General features: G+C 46.3%; 2 long non-coding RNA genes across 3 annotated transcripts; both read left to right on the top strand.

The window, feature by feature from the left end:
• Window positions 1-4,573: 4,573 nt before the first annotated feature.
• LOC112230851 lies at window positions 4,574-14,911 on the top strand. 2 transcript variants are annotated; one of them, XR_002950380.2, is made up of 4 exons: window positions 4,574-5,007; window positions 10,745-10,839; window positions 11,238-11,328; window positions 12,702-14,911. It is a non-coding gene; the product is annotated as an uncharacterized LOC112230851 (long non-coding RNA). The 2 variants fall into 2 exon arrangements; XR_002950379.2 differs by lacking the exon at window positions 4,574-5,007 and adding an exon at window positions 7,753-8,552.
• Window positions 14,912-15,468: 557 nt separating this feature from the next.
• Window positions 15,469-23,758, top strand: LOC121841627. The gene is made up of 3 exons (XR_006080643.1): window positions 15,469-17,615; window positions 21,989-22,114; window positions 23,717-23,758. It is a non-coding gene; the product is annotated as an uncharacterized LOC121841627 (long non-coding RNA).
• Window positions 23,759-24,303: the final 545 nt, after the last annotated feature.

Here is a 24,303-nt window from a genome sequence, read left to right as displayed (position 1 = left end):
TTTCCTGTTCTGGTCCGGCTCAGAAGATGAACTTATTTCCTTCCACCAATACCTTAACAGCATTAACCCTAACATCAATCTAACTATGGAGTACAGCAAGGATAACATTCATTTTTTTGGACCTTGACATCAATCTTTAGGAAGCCTACAGATGGGAATACCATTCTGAGGGCAGACAGCTTCCACCCCAAAAGGCTAAAAGAGAACATTCCAAATGGCAAATTCCAAAGAGTTTGTGATCAGGAAACAGACGACAGTGTCAAATCTGCTGAATTGGGGAATCACTTCTTGAATCGAGGTTACAGAGCTCAGGTCCTGAAAGATGCAGGTATAAGGGCCGGAAGACTTGTGATGCACCCAGAGAGAGTGTACATTGTTACAAAATACAACACTGGGCCTCCTGAGTGGCACAGCGGTCTAAGGTACTGCATTACAGTGCTAGAGGCATCAATACAGACCCGGGTTAGATCCCGGGCTGTATCACAACCGGACGTGATTGGGAGTCACATAGGGCGGCGTACAATTGGCCCAGCATCGTCAGGTTTGGGGGAGGGTTTGGCCGCGGGGGCTTACCTTGGCATATTGCGCTCTAGCGACTCCTGGGCGCCTGCAGGCTGACCCCGATCGTCAGGTATTGTATTTGTATTTATTATGGATCCCCATTAGCTGCCGCAAGACAGCAGCTACTCTTCCTGGGGTCCAACAAAATTAAGGCAGTTTATAACATTTACAATACATTCACAGATTTCCCAACACACTGTGTGCCCTCAGGCCCCTACTCCACCACTACCACATATCTACAGTACTAAATCCATGTGTGTATAGTGCGTATGTTATTGTGTGTGTGTGTATGCATGTGTCTGTGCCTGTTTGTGTTGCTTCACAGTCCCCACTGTTCCATAAGGTGTTTTGATCTGGGAGTTTTTAATCTAATTTTACTGATTGCATCAGTAACTTGATGTGGAATATAGTTCCACGTAGTCATGGCTCTATGTAGTACTGTGCACCTCCCATAGTCTGTTCTGAACTTAGGGACCGTGAAGAGACCTCTTGTGGCATGTCCTGGGTGTCCGAGCTGTGTGCCAGTTGTTTAGACAGGTAGCTCGGTGCATTCAACATGTCAATACCTGTCATAAATACAAGTAGTGATGAAGTCAATTTCTCTTACACTTTGAGCCAGGAGAGATTGACATGCATATGATTTAATATTCGCTCTCTGTGTACATCCAAGGGCCAGGCATGCGCCCTGTTCTGAGCCAATTCCAATTGCAAGTGTCCTTTTTTGTGGCACCTGACTACACGACTGAACAGCATTCAAGATGCGACAAAACTATCGCCTGTAGGATCTGCCTTGTTGATAGTGTTGTTAAGAAGGCAGAGCAGTGCTTTATATGGACTTCTCCCCGTCTTAGCTACTATTGTATCAAGATGAACAGAGTTTCCTGACACGTTGGTGCGGCTGGCTTCCGGGTGAAACAGGGGGATTAAGAAGTGCAGAAATGACTCGATCTTCACCTCCCGAGCCCGTTGGGGAGTTGCAGCGATGAGACAAGATCGAAATTGGGGGGGAAAAAGGCTGTAAAATACCCCAAAAATATTTTTAAAATGAATACAGCACTACATCCGGCGCAGACAGAGATGGCCGCCTCGCTTCGCGTTCTTAGGAAACTATGCAGTATTTCGTTTTTTTAAAATTTATTACTTCTTACACTGTTACTCCAGGAAATCTTAAGTCTTATTATATTCAGTCGGGAAGAACTATTGAATATAATATTATGACCAGGAATATGACTTTCCTGAAGCGGATCCTTCGTTGGGTCCACCACCCAGGACAATGGATCGGATCCCAGCAGGCGACCCAAAATGGTAACATGGCTCACTTGGGATACTTTATCAGAGTCGGTTTCTGGTTTCTCCACGCATCGCGTCGACAGAAACAAACATCTCTCTGATAAGAAGAAGGGCAGGGTGTATGCCTTATGATTAACGAGTCGTGGTGTGATCATATCATCATACAGGAACTCAAATCCTTTTGTTCACCTGACCTAGAATTCCTTACAATCAAATGCCGACCACATTATCTACCAAGAGAATTCTCTTCAATTATAATCACAGTTGTGTATATCTCCCCCAAGCAGACACCTCGACGGCCCTGAAAGAACTTGATTTGACTCTATGTAAACTGGAAACCACATATTCTGAAGCTGCATTTATTGTAGCTGGGGATTTTAACAAGGCTAATCTGAAAACAAGTCTCCCTAAATTTGATCAGCATATCGAATGCGCAACCCGGGCTGGCAAAATTCTGGATCATTGTTACTCTAACTTCCACGACGCATACAAAGCCCTCCCTCGCCCTCCTTTCGGCAAATCTGATTACGACTCCATTTTGTTGCTCCCAGGCTATAGACAGAAACTAAAACAGGAAGCGCCCGTGCTCAGGTCTGTTCAACGCTGGTCTGACCAATCTGATTCAACGCTTCAAGATTGCTTTGATCACGTGGACTGGCATATGTTCCAGATTGCGTCGGACAACAACATTGATGTATACACTGATTAGGTGAGCGAGTTTATTAGCAAGTGCATCGGTGATGTTGTACCCTTGGCAACTATTAAAACCTTCCCCAAACAGAAACTGTGGATTGATGGCTGCATTCGCGCGAAACTGAAAGCGCAAACCACTGCTTTTAATCAGGGCAAGGAGACCGGAAACATGACTGAATACAAACGGTGTAGCTATTCCCTCCGCAAGGCAATCAAACAAGCTAAGCGTCAGTATAGAGACAAAGTAGAGTCACAATTCAATGGCTCAGACATGAGAGGTATGTGTCAGGGTCTTACAGTCAATCACTACAAAAAAGAAAAATACAAAAAGAAAACCAGCCCCGTCGCGGACCCCGATGTCTTGCTCTCAGACAAACTAAACCATTTCTTTGCTTGCTTTGAGTACAATACAGTGCCACCCACTACCAAAACCTGAGGGTTCTCCTTCACCACAGCCAATGTGAGTAAAACATTTAAACGTGTTTACCCTCGCAAGGTTGCCGGCCCAGACTGCATCCCTAGCCGTGTCCTCAGAGCATGCGCAGACCAGCTGGCTGGTGTGTTTACGGACATATTCAATCCCTATCCCAGTCTGCTGTTCCCACATGCTTCAAGAGGGCCACCGTTGCTCCTGTTCCCAAGAAAGCTATGGTAACTGAGCTAAACGACTATCGCCCCATAGCACTCACTTCTGTCATCTTGAAGTGCTTTGAAAGACTAGTCAAGGATCATATCACCTCCACCCTACCTGACACCCTAGACCCACTCCAATTTGCTTACCGCCCCAATAGGTCCACAGATGACGCAATTGCAATCACACTGCCCTAACCCACCCCCACAAGGGTGTGTTCTCAGCCCTCTCCTGTACTCCCTGTTCACCCATGAGTGTGTGGCCATGCTCGCCTCCAACTCAATCATCAAGTTTGCAGATGACACTACAGTGGTAGGCTTGATTACCAACAACGATGAGGCGGCCTACAGGGAGGAGGTGAGGGCCCTCGGAGTGTGGTGTCAGGAAAATAACCTCTCACCCAATGTCAACAAAACAAAGGAGATGATTGTGGACTTCAGGAAACAGCAGAGGGAGCACCCCCCTATCCACATCAACAGGACAGTAGTGGAGACGGTGGAAAGTTTTAAGTTCCTCGGCGTACCATCACGGACAAACTGACATGGTCCCCCCACACAGACAACGTGGTGAAGAAGGCACCACAGCACCTCTTCAACCTCAGGAGGCTGAAGAAATTCGGCTTGTCACCAAAAACACTCACACTTTTACAGATGCACAATTGAGAGCATCCTGTCGGGCTGTATCACCGCCTGGTACCGCAACTGCTCCGCCCACAACCGTAAGGCTCTCCAGAGGGTAATGAGGTCTGCTCCGCCCACAACCGTAAGGCTCTCCAGAGGGTAGTGAGGTCTGCACAACGCATCACCGGGGGCAAGCTACCTGCCCTCCAGGACACCTACACCACCCGATGTCACAGGAAGGCCAACAAGTTTATCAAGGACAACAACCACCCGAGCCACTGCCTGTTTACCCCACAATCATCCAGAAGGCGAGGTCAGTACAGGTGCATCAATGCTGGGACCAAGAGACTGAAAAACAGCTTCTATCTCAAGGCCATCAGACTGTTAAACAGCCACCACTAACATTGAGTGGCTGAGGCCAACATACTGACTCAAATCTCTACCCACTTTAACAATTAAAAATGTGATGTAATAAATGTATCACTAGTCACTTTAAAACAATGCCACTTTATATCATGTTTACATACCCTACATTACTCATCTCATATGTATATACTGTACTCTATACCATCTACTGCATCTTGCCTATGCCGTTCGGCCATCGTTCATCCATATATTTATATGTACATATTCTTATTCATTCCTTTACACTTGTGTGTATAAGGTAGTTGTTGTGAAATTGTTCGATTCCTTGTTAGATATTACTGCATGGTCGGAATTAGAAGCGCAAGCATTTCGCTACACTTTTCGCTAAACCATGTGTATGTGACAAATAAAATTGTATTTGATTTGAAGAAGAGAACATTTGAAAAAACACTGAAAATATTTGGGGAATCATTCAATGTGATACGCTACTACGCCAAGTCTTTCCTGAGCCACCAGTCATAAGCTTTAAGAGATGTCCTACCCTAAATGACAAATTAGTCCACAGCTATCTTCCTGGTGACTCTAAAAAAAACTTGGCAAGACCACAAACCCAGGGGCTAGTTTAAATGCAACCAGAAATATTGCACAGAAAAAGTGTTTTGCTGAAACAGCTTCTCAAATGGTCAAGCATTTCAATAACTGCAAAACCACTCATGTCATCTACAGATTGGAATGTCCACAGTGTAAGACGTTCTACGTTGGATGGACAAAGAGACACCGTCATGACTGCTTAGCAGAACATAAGTACGCCACACAGACAGGAAATGAAGACTACCCCATGGCAAGGTACTACAAGTCCTTACACCATGGCGACCCTGCCTCCCTACAAGCTGTGGGTATCGATCATGTTCCGGGCCTCAATTAGAAAAGGGGATCATCTTAAAAAATATATTTAAACAGCTAAACCAAAGAGAACGTTTTTTGATTTACAAACTACAGGCCACTAAATACCCTGGTTTAAATGAAGATATGGATTTACAAACTACAGGCCACTAAATACCCTGGTTTAAATGAAGATATGGATTTACAAACTACAGGCCACTAAATACCCTGGTTTAAATGAAGATATGGATTTACAGACTACAGGCCACTAAATACCCTGGTTTAAATGAAGATATGGACTTCTCACCTTTCCTGTAGGGTCGTGAGAGGTCCCTTTGCTGTCATCTAGTGGACATTTTGCTCTATTGCCCTCAGCTATGTTTAGACTGTTGTGGTCCATGTTTGCTGTGTTCTCGTGTACTATAAAATAGATGGCTCTCCTATGCTTAACACTTTGCCCAGTCATATTCTAGATTAGAACTACCTATCAAGGGGTTCTGATGCTTCTAGTCAAGATTGGAATTTTTGATAATATATCTACAGTATTTCACTTTTCAATGTGTATAGTATTGCTTACTTGGTGTTGTCTAATTAATTCTGTAACCAATCCCTCATCAAATCAGGGTTGATTGGAAAAAGCTGTTCAAAAGAGGACATTGTATTATCGTACATTTGTACTTCCTGACGAAGGCCATTCAGCCGAAACACTACACACCTGATTCAAATGATCAAAGCTTGATGGTTAGTTGATTAATTTAATCGGCAGTGTAGTGACAGGGCAAAAACAAAAACGTGCACCCCTTGGGGTCCCGAGGACAGAGTTTGGGGAACCCTGGGTTTAGGGTTAGAATTAGGGTTAGAATAAGTATCAGGGTTTTGGGGTTAAGGTTCAGAGTTAGGTTTAGGTTCAGGGAAAATAGGATTTTGAATGGAAATCAATTATTTTGTCCCCACAAGAATAGTAAAACAAACGTGTGTGTGTGTGAGTGTGAGAGATGGAGAGACAGTGTGTCGGACTGTTAGAGAGAGTGAGAGAGACAGTGTGTCGGACTGTTAGAGAGAGTGAGAGAGACAGTGTGTCGGACTGTTAGAGAGAGACAGTGTGTCGGACTGTTAGAGAGAGTGAGAGAGACAGTGTGTCGGACTGTTAGAGAGAGTGAGAGAGACAGTGTGTCGGACTGTTAGAGAGAGTGACAGAGACTGAGTTCTATGTAGCTTATCGGTACAGTTCTAAGGCAAAGTCCCTTTGATGTTATTGTTGAAAACATTTATATCCGTTCCCAGGGGAGAGTACGGGCATTTCTGAGAGGCCAACTCTGAGTACCTGTCAAAACACTTCCTTTCTGTGTCACAACTAGAACAACAATAATGGCCTAACCTACATTCACTAGGTCTCAAAGAGCTTTTCATTGTAAGCACCATTGTGTCGCCACAAACACAGTGTGTTAAATGCTCTCTCTCTCTCTCTCTCAGCTCTCTCTCAGCTCTTCCATAGTAAAGATCTAAAGCCCCATCTACTGTAGCCTACCTGTCAAATAGTATCCAGAGCCATTCACCGTCTTGTTTAGGAGTGGTATTAGACTGCCAATCTTCGGCCGTAACCATTAACTACATACAGTTCTGAGAGATGAACCACTATACCACTTAGCTAATCTATGAATGGCGAGACTAATCAAGTCCAAAAAATGTTGGGTAGTGGGATACCATGACATAAATATACTGGCAAGTTCAATGTGTTAGTAGCCGACTAACGTTACAGTAGGTAGCTAACAGACCCGGTACACACTGTAATGATATGCTGTTCGTAAGGACAGTGTAGCTAACAGACCCGGTACACACTGTAATGATATGCTGTTCGTAAGGACAGTGTAGCTAACAGACCCGGTACACACTGTAATGATATGCTGTTCGTAAGGACAGTGTAGCTAACAGACCCAGTACACACTGTAATGATATGCTGTTCGTAAGGACAGTGTAGCTAACAGACCTGGTACACACTGTAATGATATGCTGTTCGTAAGGACAGTGTAGCTAACAGACCCAGTACACACTGTAATGATATGCTGTTCGTAAGGACAGTGTAGCTAACAGACCCGGTACACACTGTAATGATATGCTGTTCGTAAGGACAGTGTAGCTAACAGACCCAGTACACACTGTAATGATATGCTGTTCGTAAGGACAGTGTAGCTAACAGAGTACACACTGTAATGATATGCTGTTCGTAAGGACAGTGTAGCTAACAGACCCGGTACACACTGTAATGATATGCTGTTCTAAGGACAGTTAGCTACAGGACAGTGATATGCTAGGACAGTGTAGCTAGACCCGGTACACACTGTAATGATATGCTGTTCGTAAGGACAGTGTAGCTAACAGACCCAGTACACACTGTAATGATATGCTGTTGTAAGGACAGTGTAGCTAACAGACCCAGTACACACTGTAATGATATGCTGTTCGTAAGGACAGTGTAGCTAACAGACCCGGACACTAATGATATGCTGTTCGTAAGGACAGTGTAGCTAACAGACCCAGTACACACTGTAATGATATGCTGTTCGTAAGGACAGTGTAGCTAACAGACCCAGTACACACTGTAATGATATGCTGTTCGTAAGGACAGTGTAGCTAACAGACCCAGTACACACTGTAATGATATGCTGTTCGTAAGGACAGTGTAGCTAACAGACCCGGTATATGCTGTTCGTAAGGACAGTGTAGCTAACAGACCCAGTACACACTGTAATGATATGCTGTTCGTAAGGACAGTGTAGCTAACAGACCCGGTACACACTGTAATGATATGCTGTTCGTAAGGACAGTGTAGCTAACAGACCCAGTACACACTGTAATGATATGCTGTTCGTAAGGACAGTGTAGCTAACAAATTGTCAACCAACATAACGTGTAACATATTTGAAAAGTCATGACTTTATTACATTGCTCAACATTTGTTAACATTTGTCATAATTAGTTAAAGCGACGCATTTGTATCTGCTCTCGTCGGACTTCAGCTGCATATTTTCCACAATTTTATTCAAATCTGAAAACTTTGAAGCCACGCCCCTTTTCGGAAGAATTGCATTATGGGCCCTGAAAGCACGGAAATAGTGTCCACTGCATGCATACTTCGTATTTTGGCAAATGTAGTACGACATCCGGGAACTTTAAGCATCAGGGAAAATATTCCATTCCAATACTAACTATATCCATACTATGACTAATAAGCACACTACATACTCAATTTATGTCACAAATAGTACGGTTAGTGCGGTCAGTGTGAGTATTCGAACACCAGCTAGAGACTGTGAGATCTGGTAGGTTTCGGCAGCCAAGATAACAAGCAACACCAGGCACAAGAGCCGCGTGCTCAGATCAGGCACCACATTACTCGCCAATCAATCGAGAACTGAGCCCCGAGTGACCGCTATAACCGTTTTATAACGGGCCTGTCGCCCCCATATGACTGCGGCCTGTCTGTGTTACGAGAGAAGTGTTGTTGAAATGTAAGTATCTACTCGCATAAGTCATGTCTTCATCAGGCTACAATCGAAATGTGATTTCCACATCTGGAAAAATATATTCAATAAGCGTTCTCTTCAATATGGGAAAGAGAGGAATATTTCGTCCTCTATCGCATCTTTGAAGAAAGTGTTAGCTGTTATGGTTCGGCCCTGTTATGAATGATCACATTACGCCTGCATGGTGCCACTTATCCTTTCTGGTATCTTATCACAGCAGCAGGCGGAAGCAGCAGCCAATTGGGGCACTAAAGAAAAAAAGCAAAGGCCATTTCCCCCCCGTGACCCCAATTAGGACGCTGGGAACCACAGCATTGTCTTATTTTATCAGACACACACACACACAGAGCTGTGCATAGATCAGAGACAGGTGTATCTATAGGTGTCTCTATCTTCGTGTGGGTAGCTGTCTATTTACAAGCTGCTGTCTGTGAAGGTGCTCACTGCTCATTTTACAGCTCCCTCGTCTAGGGTTGGCCAACCTCCAAGCTCCCAGAGAAAGCTGGGTGTGCAGGATTTGAGGGCATTTTTTTACACGTCAAATTGGCCACGATAATTTTGAATGGTCGTTAGCTGTCGTCATAGCAACCCCCTGTTAATGTGATTGTCTTTCGGCACTGCCAGAGGAGATACAGCAGCTTGAAATGGCTGGGCTTTCGCTCTTCCAACCTCTCCCTTTCTATCCTTTCTTTTTCTCTCGGTCTCTCTTATTCTCTCACTATCCTCCCTCTCAGTTTCTCCTTATCCTCCCACTCTCTGTTCCCCATCCCCCCGCCCACCTCCGACTCTCCTCCAGGCCTAGCTCCCCCGCTGCTCTCCTAGGGAGTTGCTACTAATTCTAGACGCTTACCTACTGTTCAATACTGTAGACGTGGCGCAGCACTCACTCACACTCCTCCACTCTGTCTAAAATAACTCTCTCTCTCTCTGTCCCCCCCTCTCTCCTTTTTTTTCACACAACATTTTCACACAGGTTCTTTTAGCAGGATTACAGGAGGCCCCCTCCTATCTTCTCCTGCTTAGCTCTGTGTTGTTTGAATGCAGCCAAGCTATTTAGCTATTTATTATTACCCCTCGGCCACATGATGCAGGCACTAGCTGTTCTGGACGACTGTGTGATCTCGCTCTCCGTAGCCGATGCGAGGAAGACCTTTAAACGTCCACCTGGACAAAATGAATACCTATGTCAGAATGCTGTTCATTGACTACAGCTCAGCGTTCAACACCAGAGTGCCCTCCAAGCTCATCACTAAGCTAAGGACCCTTGGACTGAACACCTCCCTCTGCAACTGGATACTGGACTATCTGACGGACCACCCCCCAGGTGATGAGGGTAGGCAACAACACATCCACCATGCTGACCATCAACATAGGGGCCCCTCAAGCCACACAGTTGTGAAGAAGGCACGGCGATGCCTCATGCCCCTCAGGAGGCTGAAAGGATTTGGAATGGGCCCTCAAAGTTCTACAGCTGCACCATTGAGAACAGCTTGACTGGCTACATCATCGCTTCGTACGGCACCTGCAAGGCACCCGAGGAAGAGGAAGGCCCAAAAATTGGTAAACCACCCAAGCCATAGACTGTTCTCCCTGCTACCGCATGGCAAGCGGTACCGGTGCACCAAGTCTGGAACCAATAGGACCCTGAACAAAAGCCATAATAGTGTTCAAACAAGACGACTAAATCAAATGGCAACCCGGACTACCTGCATTGACCCTTTTCTGCCCTAACTCTCTATGCACACACACACACACACACTACTTTCCCCCACATACATAACATGCGCACACATGCATACTGACGCCACACACACACACATACACACACACACACACGCCATATAAGCTGCTGCTACTGTCTATTATCTATCCTGTTGCCTAGTCACTTTACCCCTACCTCTATATGCATAGCTACCTCAATTATCTGATGCCCCTGCACCTCGACTCAGTGCTGGTAATCCCTGTATGTAGCCATGTTATTTTTATTCCTCATTGTTATTAATTATTCACTGTGTATTTATTCCTCGTGTCACCATTTCAATTTTTATTTTATTTTTCATCTATTTGTTTTACTTTGCATTGTTGGAAGAGGATCCGTTAACAAGCATTTCACTATTAGTCTACACCTGTTTCAGAAGCGTGCGACAAATAAAATGAGATTTTATTTGATGACGCAGGCCTTTATGCAACTCAGGAGTCAGAAGTACAGATGGTTTCGCAGAGATCAATGTATGCTCCGATCTGGGGTCCTATTGTAGCGGAGAGCAGTCACGTACGTATGCACACACACACACACACATGCCCACACACAAGCAAGTACACACGTACACACGCACACCCACATACATGCACGCACACACAAACACAGACACAGCGAGAGCAGGGCATCTAGTCTTTGTTCTGGAAGATTCCACAGTAGATGAGCTAATGAAGCTGATTGCTGTATTTCCTACAGTCCTGACAGCAGGAATCACTAATTCCCTCCTTCAGCTCTCCTCCTCCCCTCCTCCCCCAGCTCAACCCTCCAGCACAGTGTCAGTGTTAGTAGGGCATACCCAGAATTCCTCTAATGTTTTATTAAATCAGAGCAGTGAGGGGAGAGAGACATGCCTTCAGGACTTGTAATGCAACAGGTTGACCTGCTTCTAACTATGTGTGTGTTTCCTCCAGGAGAAGGAGTATTTGGGTTTTGCCACCCTCCCCAACCAGGTCCACAGGAAGTCAGTGAAGAAGGGGTTTGACTTTACCCTCATGATGTTAGGTAAGAGATGCATAATCACACTTACGCAGTGTATGTGCTGATTGATGCTGCTGACTGATGCTTTTGTGTGTATGTGTGTGTTGTCTGGTTTGGGAAGTCTACTACAGCCTGTTCCACACAGACCTACACAAGTAAAGGAAACTAGTCAACGCTGAGGGTGAGGTGTTACTGTTCCTCTCAGAGCATATCACCAGCCAGGTCACCCATGATACAAGTCAGTATTCCACGTCCATCCATGTCTGAGGACGACGGGAGATGATGTGAAAACCGGCCACTAGGGGCAACAGTGAGCGCCGTTACCTTCAAGTAGGTTTCGGTTTTGCTAGGGCATGGTGGACAGGGATGGCAGACGGCAATACGCATCATCCTCTGATTCCAAAAGGTGTAAGTTCAAATCAAACAATAGAAAGTTGATTTAGATTTCTTAAATCAAGCCTATTCCAAACCTTCCCCCACATCTCAACCATATGGACTTCATTCCTAAACTTTCAACTTGAACATTAAACACATCTAAATTTGACATTTGGAACAACTTCGAAATGTGACATTTCAGAAGCATCGATGAACGAACTTCTAATTCTGAAGCGAGCCTGTGAGAGCTGGTAGCGTATCACACAGTGGAGATCACACAGTGGAGATCACACAGTGGAGATCACACAGTGGAGATCACACACTCTCGCTATCTCTCTCGTCTCTGTCTTTCCCTCATTCCAGAGTGTATCAGTCATTCCAGAGTGTATGAATTGTTAATTACAGTTAATGACATTCAAATGATAATTAAATGTATGTGCTAATTATATAATAGCAGGGTTGGGGAGTAACTGATTACATGTAATCTGATAGAAAACAAAAATGAACTGTACGTTACCAGCAAATCAGATTGTAATCAGAATACAGATACTTTTGAAAAAGTAGATGATTACTTCTGGGATTACTTAAAAATTCTGAAAGGATGTTGTGAAAAAATACATTGACATTCAATTCAGCATTAAAAAACAGGTGAAGCTGAAGTTTGTTCCACCTATCATTTGCCCCTGAGAAACATGTTTGATTGCCCCTCTGTCTTTTTGGAGTATATTTTAAAGGGAAAGCAATCTAAAAGTAACTGAAAGTAATCAGGTTCTGTTACTGAGTTTGGGTAATCCACAAACTTACATTATGGATGACAATTTTGTTCAGGTAACAAGTAACTGTAATAGATTACATTTAAAAAGTAACCTAACCAACCCTGTATGATAGTGGTTTGCATTGATATAATGCTATAGACTGATGCATACTGGACACACATACATTGTGTTGAAATAGTTTTTTCTTTCCTATTTCACTCTCAATCCCTCTCTCTCTTTCTTCCTTCCCTCTTTCTCTCTCTGTAGTTGAGGAGGATGCAGGAGATGCTTCAGAAGATGCAACATGAGCAGGTCCTGTGAGCGCTGATCCTTTACCTTTCACCCCAGAGCTTCTACCTCGCTCCTCTCACCTAATGATGTGTGGGAGGAGTATCACAGGGTCAATCACATGCTGGCCAATCACACACTGCCACCTGACCACTGCCTCTAAATCGTAAACATTCATTGGAGTTCTATACAGTACAGTTCTGTTTGAACTTTCTGTAATTGTTACTCCCTCTTCTGAATATGTTCATGTCTCCGATCACTAACAGAGAAACTGGACACGTGGTAAAACCAACACTAAACACTCTCCAAACCGTGGACATTATAGGTCGGCCACACCCTACATTGGAGTTTGACTTTTAAACAGGGTCAAGCATTTTGTCAATGTTTTGTTGGTGTTGTGAAAAACCAAGAAACGGCGTTCTGTTGGATACCGTTAGAAGCCAAGACTGGAGCCAAGCTTTGTAGCGCTGTAGTGGATTTGCACCTTAGATTGCAGTTGATGTCCGAGCCACTTTTTGTGTATTCAAGGGAAGTTATTTAGTACTTAATAAGGCTGTTTATGATTATGGTTGAATATGTATTTTGCATTCTACCTGATCACACAGAATGTTGGCCAGATGAATTTATTCTGTTTCTAACATTGTGTTCCATGTTATTCATTTTAATCGATGGCATCTTTGCATGAGTAAAAGTGAGCATGTGAAATTGTGAGTGTAAGTGTGTGTGTGTTTATAGTTGTGTGTGTGGGAGAAATAGAGAGATTTTGTCTCTGTCAGAAACATAGACCACAGTGCCATTTCCTGTCCGACAGAAGTTATGAAACGAACCAAAGTTTTAAGCGAGACTAAATATGCAATTTCCTTTTAGTCCATTGACAGACTGAGGCTTTCTAAAGCACCACTTCTGTCTATGAGGGCTCTCTTACGGAACCGGGGCAAAGTGTTACAGCACAATCAATACTCTGACAGTCTACTTTAGATTTACATTAGATGAAGAATCATTAGATCAAACTCAAATGAAAAACTATATAGGACCAGAACCCATCCACTTGACAAGATTGCATTACACCCTTTAAGTGTGTGTGTGTGTGTGTGTGTGTGTGTGTGTGCCTGTGTGTCAGTGGTGGTGAGGTTTAGCCTGTATGTTGGTCCATCCCATTGTTGTACGCTACATAGATGAGTAGATATGTCAGCATGATCAAGGTTGTGTCCACACAGACACAGTGATGTCTCACACTGGTGCTCGTCACAAAATAAAAGCCCACCGCTGTACCTTTGATGCTCACTAATATTACTGTGTGTTATTGGGTGTGTGGCTTAGCATCGGACAGTGTTTTACCCCTGATACATGGCTGTGCCGTGTGAAACCTCAACAAATAGTCTCATCGTAGGTTACTGTACACTGTGAAAATGCAGTCCAGTCTGTTTTGTTCAGTGCTGGTTAATCTACTACGTCATCATAACACATCGTTTGGGACCTGCCATCTATTCGTACGCAGTCCCTCTGGATGAACTTGCTCATAGACACTCATCTAAGGTCAGCTTTATGTTTCCCCCCTCTAATGGGGTTAGGATTTGGTGAAGGTAAACTGACTCTAGATCTGTGCCTAAGGACAACTGCTTTGCCTGTCTGTGAGGATGAGACGAGGCCTGTCGTCCCCTATCACAGGTAAAAACGTGATTCACGTATGGTTGATTATGAGCCAAAACAGTAGGGAGAAAGGCAACCTGTCTAGTTATTCTAGGGTTGGTATTCAGGGAGAAAATGTCCTTGTTCACTCTTCTGTTATAGGTCCTGTGTATGGAATCTATTTTTCCCACTGTTCTTTCAGGCTAACGCAGACCAAGACACTGGGACCTACACAGATTTACTGAAACCAAATCTTTTGGATTTTTATAACAAAACTCTGAGAAAAATGGAGGAAAAGTCTGAATCCAACTATGAAAGAGGTGAGTCCCTCAGTTACTTTCTCATTTAGCATACATGTACAACCGATTTAGTACACCAGTACAGCACCCTTACCCATTGAGATGTATATACAATAAGTTCTGCAATACATACATTTTGTATAAGTCCTGTTGCTACTGTAAGGTTCTGTATTTATTTTCTTAGTCAACCTTGTGTTCTGTTTCGTTGTGTTCTTGAACGTAGCCCTGCCTTTCATTTTTGTTAATTGATTTCACCTGTGTTCGTTTCTCACCTGGTCTCATCAGCTCCTTGTTTAGTTCAGTTCATTCTGTTTGTGCCTTTGTGAGGTATTGTTCGTTTTGACTCTACTAAGCCTGTTCCTAGCTCATTTGTGAGAACCAGTTATAGCTTCCAGTCCTAGTTTTGATTCACCTCCCTGTTTGCCTACCTGTGTTTGACCACTGCCTTTGACCACAATTCGAGATAAACACCTGCCGCGCACTGCGCATGAATCCAGACCTTTTTCTCTCTGAGTATTCATTACAGCTACAGGGCCGTTACTGTTTTACAATGTGTTAATCAGATTGAACTCCATGGAAGGCATTGGTTTTAAAGGAGAATACAATGTTTTGTCAGGTTCTGACCTTATACCAAAATAATTGTCTTTGTGTTAGTATGGTCAGGGCGTGAGTTTGGTGGGTAGTCTATGTTCGTTTTTCTATGTTGTGTTTTGAGTTTGGCCTGGTATGGTTCTCAATCAGAGGCAGGTGTCGTTAGTTGTCTCTGAGAATCATACTTAGGTAGCCCTTTTCTCACCTGTGTTTGGTGGGTGTTTATTTTCTGTTCTGTGTTTGTATTTCACCGTTCAGGACTGTTTACGTTTCGTTCTCGTGTTTTGTTGTTTTTGTTCGAGTCTTCGTTTCCATTAAAAGAGAATATGAATACTTACCACGCTGCACCTTGGGCCTCCTCTCTTTCTCCCAATGACGAACGTTACATGTTTTGAAGTTTGGTTGGTTGCCATGTTTACTAATGACATTAGAAAGTAATTGAAAACAACAACAAAAAAATGTTCTCCCTTGCATACACTTCTCCGCTCTCATTCCCTCATCATTTTCTCTCGCCCTTCATCCTCCTTCACCTTCTTTCTCCCCCTCTACCTCTCCATCACCCTCCCTCTCTTGTCTTTCTCTACCCTTTTCCTCCTCCACTCACTTTCTATCTCTCAGAGCTGAGAGTGCTGATTGTGTGGGGCCACAAATGTCTGTGAGGCACTCTGTTGGAAACACAATCCTGGGTAGAGAGGCCTTTCAAGCTGGGGGAATCACTGCCCAGTGTGAGAAGAGAGGTGGAGGAGTGAGAGGGAAGAAGCTCACTCTGGTCAAAGCTCCTGGCTGGTTGGAGGAAATATTGTTTAGGTGACAAACCAGATTTGGTTAATTGAGAGAACTTATAAGCAGTACATCTCTTTGCCACCCTGGACCCCATGCTTTCATACTTGTGGTTGAGGCTGAGTGTCGGTTAACAGAAGCAAGCAGGAAATCAGTAGAGGAACACCTGGAGCTTCTCAGTGAGAGAGTCTGGGGTTACACTATTGTGCTGTTCGCCTATGGGGAAGGTCTGGGAGACACAACAACCATTGAGCAGCACATTAAGAATGAAGGGAAGGCACTCCAGTGGCTCATTGAGAGATGTGGGAGCAGGTACTATGTCTTTGACAGTAAAGGTAAAGCCACTGGCACTGAGGTCACAGAGCTGCTGGAGAAGATAGAGGAGATGGTGGCAGGGAACAATGGGAGCCACTTTTGGAGTTGAGGGTGCAGTGTTGCTGAACATTGAGGAGAAGGGAAGGGGAGTGGTGGAGAGATCGGAAGAAAGACGTCTGAAAACGCAGAAGGAAAGGAAGAAACTAAATGCGCTTCTGAATGGTTGGTATATCTACTCAGGAGTGAATCACAAATGTTAATAAATAAATGGTCAGAAGAGACAACATGAACCACTTAAATATGATAAATATGCTCCAAGCAACAATTCCACCTGCATATACCCATTTATTATTCCTCCACAAAACTGGGGTGGGTCTTTGTTGGGAGAAGTGCTGCTGGAAATGCCATCTTGAACACTTAAGTTTTGAGGTTGGAAGGAGAAGTGTAAAATCTACACAACAGTCGGCTAAGGTTGGGGGGAGGCAAGTCACTGTCGTGGACACACCCGGATGGTGGAAATTCTTTCCGGCCGAGTTCACTTCTCCCTTGGTGAAATCAGAAATCCTGAAGGGTGTTTCTCTTTGTTGTCCGTTTCCCAATGCTGTCCTCCTGATGATTCCTGTAGACACAGCGTTTACTGAGGAACAGAGGAAGGTGACACAGGACAACATGAAGCTGCTAGGAGAGGGAGACTGGAGACACACTATAGTGGTCTTTACCTGGGGGGCATGTCTGGGAGACACAACTATTGAGCAGCACATTGAGAGTGAAGGGAAGGCCCTGCATTGGCTTATAGAGAAATGTGGGAACAGGTATCATGTCTTTGACAGTAAGGGTAAAGACTCAGACGCTCAGGTCAAAGAGCTGCTGGTGAAGATAGAGGAGATGGTGGCAGGGAAACATTTATTTTGCCTGAGCACTGAGATCCATAAACCAGTGGAGACAGGGATCATTCCACGGGCAGATGATGAAGCCACTGAGAAGATTTCACAACTTCTCAATCAGGAATGAGATCGGAGAAACTGGGAGATTTTGGAAATAGCAAAGACATCAACTCCACCAATTCTAAAGGGAAATAGGAGTATGCCTGAACCTTATGGAACTGACTGTGAGTAATCACTTTTCTCTCTCTCTTTACCCCAGCATGCTTTGTTCGAAGTTCTTCATTGTTATTGTTTTTCCTGAACAGTCAGTGGAGACAAGCCACCCCTGGAGAGCTCTGGACTGGGAGAGGGACAAATCCCAATGGAAGATCCGAGGGAGGATCAAGGTGTTAGCAGTAAGCAAACAGTCTTCTTATACCAGAATATACATCCTTTCCTCAATTCCACCCTCCTCGCACTGTCTCCATTCAATGTAACCTTGTGCTTCTGTACCATAGAGATAGATAGAGGACTCATCTTTGTATCTGTGCCATTATAATGTCTGTGACAGCATGGGCAGCTTCATTGAGGCTATATCCATTTTAAATTAGTCCATTTTCTTCTTCACGATTGCCCGATACCTACTGATGACCTGGTTGGGCTCGCTCCAATCGAGTCATCAGGAGGGATCTGTTACGGCTTTCTTCCGTCGAAGGAGAGTCGGACCAAAATGCAGCGTGGTTAGTTCGATACATGTTTAATGAAAGAATAAACACGATCAATACAAAACAACAAACGGAAAATGTGAAAACCTAATACAGCCTGTCTGGTGACAACTAACACAGAGACAGGAACAATCACCCACAAAACCCACAGTGAAACTCAGGCTACCTAAATATGGTTCCCAATCAGAGACAATGAGAATCACCTGACTCTGATTGAGAACAGCCTCAGGCAGCCATAGACTATGCTAGACACCCCTACTCGGCCACAATCCCAATACCTACTAAAACCCCAATAAAAAAACACAACACAAAATAAACCCATGTCACACCCTGGCCTGACCAAATAAATAGAAAACACGAAATACTAAGACCAGGGCGTGACAGAACCCCCCCCAAGGTGCGGACTCCCGGCCGCACACTAAAACCCATAGGGGAGGGTCCGGGTGGGCGTCTGTCCACGGTGGCGGCTCCGGCTCGGGACGTGGACCCCACTCCAACCAAGTCTTAGTCCCCCTGTAACGCCTCCTTTGATTGGTGACCCTCGCCGCCGACCTTGGCCTAATAACCCTCACCAAGGACCCCACTGGACTGAGGTGGAAGCTCGGGACTGAGGTGGAAGCTCGGGACTGAGGTGGAAGCTCGGGACTGAGGTGGAAGCTCGGGACTGAGGTGGAAGCTCGGGACTGAGGTGGAAGCTCGGGACTGAGGTGGAAGCTCGGGACTGAGGTGGAAGCTCGGGACTGAGAGGAAGCTCAGGCAGGTAGTTGGATCTGGCAGATCCTGGCTGACTGGCGGATCTGGAAGAGTCTGGTTGACTGGCAGGTCTGGAAGAGTCTGGCTGACTGGCAGATCCGGAAGAGTCTGGCTGACTGGCAGATCCGGAAGAGTCCGGCTGACTGGCAGATCCGGAAGAGTCGGCTGACTGGCAGATCCGGAAGAGTCTGGCTGACTGGCAGATCCCGGAAGAGTCCGGCTGACTGGCAGATCCGGAAGAGTCTGGCTGACTGGCAGATCCGGAAGAGTCTGGCTGACTGGCAGATCCGGAAGAGTCTGGCTGACTGGCAGATCCGGAAGAGTCTGGCTGACTGGCAGATCCGGAAGAGTCTGGCTGACTGGCAGATCCGGAAGAGTCTGGCTGACTGGCAGATCCGGAAGAGTCTGGCTGACTGGCAGATCCGGAAGAGTCTGGCTGACTGGCAGATCCGGAAGAGTCTGGCTGACTGGCAGATCCGGAAGAGTCTGGCTGACTGGCAGATCCGGAAGAGTCTGGCTGACTGGCAGATCCGGAAGAGTCTGGCTGACTGGCAGATCCTCCGGAAGAGTCTGGCTGACTGGCAGATCCGGAAGAGTCTGGCTGACTGGCAGATCCGGAAGAGTCTGGCTGACTGGCAGCTCCGGAAGAGTCTGGCTGACTGGCTGCTCCGGAAGAGTCTGGCTGACTGGCTGCTCCGGAAGAGTCTGGCTGACTGGCTGCTCCGGAAGAGTCTGGCTGACTGGCTGCTCCGGAAGAGTCTGGCTGACTGGCTGCTCCGGAAGAGTCTGGCTGACTGGCTGCTCCGGAAGAGTCTGGCTGACTGGCTGCTCCGGAAGAGTCTGGCTGACTGGCTGCTCCGGAAGAGTCTGGCTGACTGGCTGCTCCGGAAGAGTCTGGCTGACTGGCTGCTCCCGGAAGAGTCTGGCTGACTGGCTGCTCCGGAAGAGTCTGGCTGACTGGCTGCTCCGGAAGAGTCTGGCTGACTGGCTGATCCTCCGGAAGAGTCTGGCTGACTGGCTGCTCCGGAAGAGTCTGGCTGGCTGACTGGCTGCTCCGGAAGAGTCTGGCTGGCTGACTGGCTGCTCCGGAAGAGTCTGGCTGGCTGACTGGCTGCTCCGGAAGAGTCTGGCTGGCTGACTGGCTGCTCCGGAAGAGTCTGGCTGGCTGACTGGCTGCTCCGGAAGAGTCTGGCTGGCTGACTGGCTGCTCCCGGAAGAGTCTGGCTGGCTGACTGGCTGCTCCGGAAGAGTCTGGCTGGCTGACTGGCTGCTCCGGAAGAGTCTGGCTGACTGACTGGCTGCTCCGGAAGAGTCTGGCTGACTGACTGGCTGCACCGGAAGAGTCTGGCTGACTGACTGGCTGCTCCGGAAGAGTCTGGCTGACTGACTGGCTGCTCCGGAAGAGTCTGGCTGACTGACTGGCTGCTCCGGAAGAGTCTGGCTGACTGACTGGCTGCTCCGGAAGAGTCTGGCGGCTGACTGGCTGCTCCATGCAGGCTGGCAGCTCTGGCTGCTCCATGCAGGCTGGCAGCTCTGGCTGCTCCATGCAGGCTGGCAGCTCTGGCTGCGCTGAACAGGCAGGAGACTCCGGCTGCGCTGAACAGGCAGGAGACTCCGGCTGCGCTGAACAGGCAGGAGACTCCGGCAGCGCTGTAGAGGAGGAAGGCTCCGGCAGCGCTGAACATGCGGGAGACTCCGGCAGCGCAGGAGAGGAGGAAAGCTCTGGCTGCGCTGAACAGGCGGGAGGCTCTGGCAGCGCTGGAGAGGAGGAAGGCTCTGATAGCGCTAAACAGGCGGGAGACTCCGACAGCGCTGGAGAGGAGAAAGGCTCTGACAGTGCTAAACAGGCGAGGCGCACTGAAGGCCTGGTGCGTGGTGCTGTAACTGGTGGTACTGGACCGAGGACAAGCACAGGAAGCCTGGTGCGGGGAGCTGCCACCGGAGGACTGGTGTGTGAAGGTGGCACAGGATGGACCGGACCGTGAAGGTGTACTGGAGAGCCTGAGAGCAGGGCTGGCACAGGACGTGCAAGGCTAGGTAGGTACACAGGAGGCCTAGTGCGTGAGGCTGGCACAATTTTCACCAGCCGACTAACACGCACCTCAGGACGAGTATGGAGCGCTGACCCAGGTGCCATCAAATCCCCGACTCGCTCCGTCGGACGAATATCGTACCTAAAGCACCAAACTAGCAACTCCCTCATTCCTCTCTCCTCCAATTTCCCCATTAACTCCTTCACAGTCTCTGCTTCGCTCACCTCTAACACCGGCTCTGGTTCTGGTCTCCTCCTTGGCTCCTCACTATAAACAGGGAGAGTTGGCTCAGGTCTGACTCCTGACTCTGCCACTCTCTCCCTGAGCCCCCCAATAAATTTTGGGGCTGACTCTCGGTCTTCCGTCCGCGCCGCCATGCCTCCATTTTCCGATAACCTGCACTGCTCCAGCGAATCCCAGGTGGGCTCCGGCACTTTCTCTGGGTCGACAGCCCACCTGTCTATTTCCTCCCAAGTAGTGTAGTCCCGATATTGTTGCTCCTGCTGCCGCTGTTGCTTCTCCTCATACCAGCGCCTCTCAGCTCTCGCCGCCTCCAGTTCTTCTGGCGATATTCTCCAGGCTGATCCCAGGGTCCTTCTCCGAACAATTCATCCTCCCATGTCCATTCCTCTCTTTGTTGCTTCTGCTGTCGCTGCCTGTCACCACGCTGCTTGGTCCAGTTGCGGTGGGTGATTCTGTTACGGCTTTCTTCCATCGAAGGAGAGTCGGACCAAAATGCAGCGTGGTTAGTTCGATACATGTTTAATGAAAGAATAAACACGATCAATACAAAACAACAAATGGAAAATGTGAAAACCTAATACAGCCTGTCTGGTGACAACTAACACAGAGACAGGAACAATCACCCACAAAACCCATAGTGAAACCCAGGCTACCTAAATATGGTTCCCAATCAGAGACAATGAGAATCACCTGACTCTGATTGAGAACCGCCTCAGGCAGCCATAGACTATGCTAGACACCTCTACTCGGCCACAATCCCAATACCTACTAAAACCCCAATAAAAAAACACAACACAAAATAAACCCATGTCACACCCTGGCCTGACCAAATAAATAGAAAACACAAAATACTAAGACCAGGGCGTGACAGGATCAGCCAATGAAGTAGGAAGTCCCACCCAGTTGACTACCTTAAAATGGTGGAAGCCCTCAATGGTGCTTGGCATGCTGCCCATGTTAATACAGACTTTTGGCCACTAGAGGCCTCTATCTTTCTCTATGATCTGTTCTTAAGTCTTTTTTTGCTTTGCATAGCAGGCGGTCAACAATTAGAAAGATTGCAGTCGATAGATCTGGAGGTGAGAGCACAGTGGAAGGAACTGCTGGAGAAGGAGTGGAGTCGGAGAGAGATAGCCAGTCAGCTGAATCTGCCATCTCATGGTGAGTGACTGGTAACTTTGGATAATCTGCATCGGTTTTAAATTCACCGAAATGTTTCTGTCACAGAAATCTGTTCTCTAGCTACAGCCTCTCTATGGCTCTCTGATGCCTAAATAATAGCTTATGTATGCCGATACAGAGTAGAAGTATTCAATCAACGATTTACTGACATTTTGATATAAATGCATTTTTTATTGGGCAAAACAAATCTCAGACGCAATATTCGGACATGATCAGCAATGATTTCCCTGTTGGTGAAGATATATTGTGCCACAGATAACATCTCCGAGCCAGACGCTGAAGAGCTGAAGAGATCCCGTCACAAAGTCTTTGCGTGGCTGAAGAGCTCTGGATATGGCACTGCCTCTACCACAAGTATGGACAGTATACACAGCAGTAAAACAGAGGACTTCGTGACAGATGTGGGCAACTAGTTCAGACGAGAAGAGAGAAACATCAGGTTATAATCCATAATCTAGTTTAGGAGTAAATCTGACTGGTATCTGCAGTCAGATTTGCAGACGTAAACCAGGCAACAGAGGTGATGTTTCCGGTCATCTTGCCCTGGTAAAAAAGCAGTGGTTCGCGCTTTCAGTTTCACGGGAATGCTGCCATCAATCCACGGTTTCAGGTTTGGGAATGTTTTAATCGTTGCTATGGGAACGACATCTTCAATGCACTTTCTAATGAACTCGCTCACCGAATCAGCGTATTCGTCAATGTTGTTGTTTGATGCAATGCGGAACATATCCCAGTCCTGGTGATCGAAGCAGTCTTGGAGCGTGGAATCAGATTGGTCGGACCAGCGTTGAACAGACCTGAGCGCGGGAGCTTCTTGTTTTAGCTTCTGTCTGTAGGCAGGGAGCAACAAAATGGAGTCGTGGTCAGCTTTTTCCGAAAGGAGGGCGGGGGAGGGCCTTATATGCGTCGCGGAAGTTAGAATAGCAATGATCCAAGGTTTTACCAGCCCTGGTTGCGCAATCGATATGCTGATACAATTTAGGGAGTCTTGTTTTCAGATTAGCCTTGTTAAAATCCCCAGCTACAATGAATGCAGCCTCAGGATATGTGGTTTCCAGTTTACATAGAGTCAAATAAAGTTTGTTCAGAGCCATCAATGTGTCTGCTTGGGGGGGGATATATACAGCTGTGATTATAATCGAAGAGAATTCCCTTGGTAGATAATGCGGTCCACATTTGATTGTGAGGAATTCTAAATCAGGTGAACAGAAGGACATGAGTTCCTGTATGTTGTTGTGACCACACCACGTCTCGTTAACCATAAGGCATACGCCCCCGCCCCTCTTCTTACCAGAAAGTTGTTTGTTTCTGTCTGCGCGATGCGTGAAGAAACCAGCTGGCTGCACCGATTCCGTTAGCGTCTCTCGAGTGAGCTATGTTTCCGTGGAGTAAAGAACGTTACAGTCTCTGATGTCCCTCTGGAATGCTACCCTTGCTCGGATTTCATCAACCTTGTTGTCAAGAGACTGGACATTGGCGAGTAGTATGCTAGGGAGTGGTGCGCGATGTGCCCGTCTCCGGAGCCTGACCAGAAGACCGCTTCGTTTGCCTCTTTTACGACGTCTTTGTTTTGGGTCGCAGGCTGGGATCCATTCCGTTGTCCTGGGTGGAAGGCAGAACACAGGATCCGCTTCGGGAAAGTCATATTCCTGGTCGTACTGATGGTGAGTTGACGTTGCTCTTATATTCAGTAGTTCTTCCCAACTGTATGTAATGAAACCTAAGATGACCTGGGGTACCAATGTAAGAAATAACACGTAAAGAAACAAAAAACTGCATAGTTTTCTAGGAACGTGAAGCGAGGCGGCCATCTCTGTCGGCGCCGGAAGTTACAGTAGTTTATTTACAAACCGAGTACATATATTACCCATATTGCTGCCTTAAAACAATCTTTGATTATTGTCCTATGTATTACGTATTTTACCATGCACTACCATAACAGTTTATTGTAAAAAAATATATAATTTTAAAACGCCTTTTAAGTCAAAAATGTTTCTATATAATTGTTCAAAAAATTAATTTAGCTACTAAATAAGGATTTTGATTTAAACAATGGAGTCACTCAATATGTGAACGGTGTAGGCTACTGTAAGTCACTCTGGATAGTGTCTACTAGCAAACCACTAAATGTAGGTTTAAATATGAAATGTACAGCCTCTGCAGTCCCG

This window comes from Oncorhynchus tshawytscha, linkage group LG33 (genome assembly GCF_018296145.1).
Source record: "Oncorhynchus tshawytscha isolate Ot180627B linkage group LG33, Otsh_v2.0, whole genome shotgun sequence".
NCBI classification, from domain to species: domain Eukaryota; kingdom Metazoa; phylum Chordata; class Actinopteri; order Salmoniformes; family Salmonidae; genus Oncorhynchus; species Oncorhynchus tshawytscha.
Note: the sequence above shows the minus strand (reverse complement) of the source record. Positions and strands in the feature narration are given on the sequence as shown.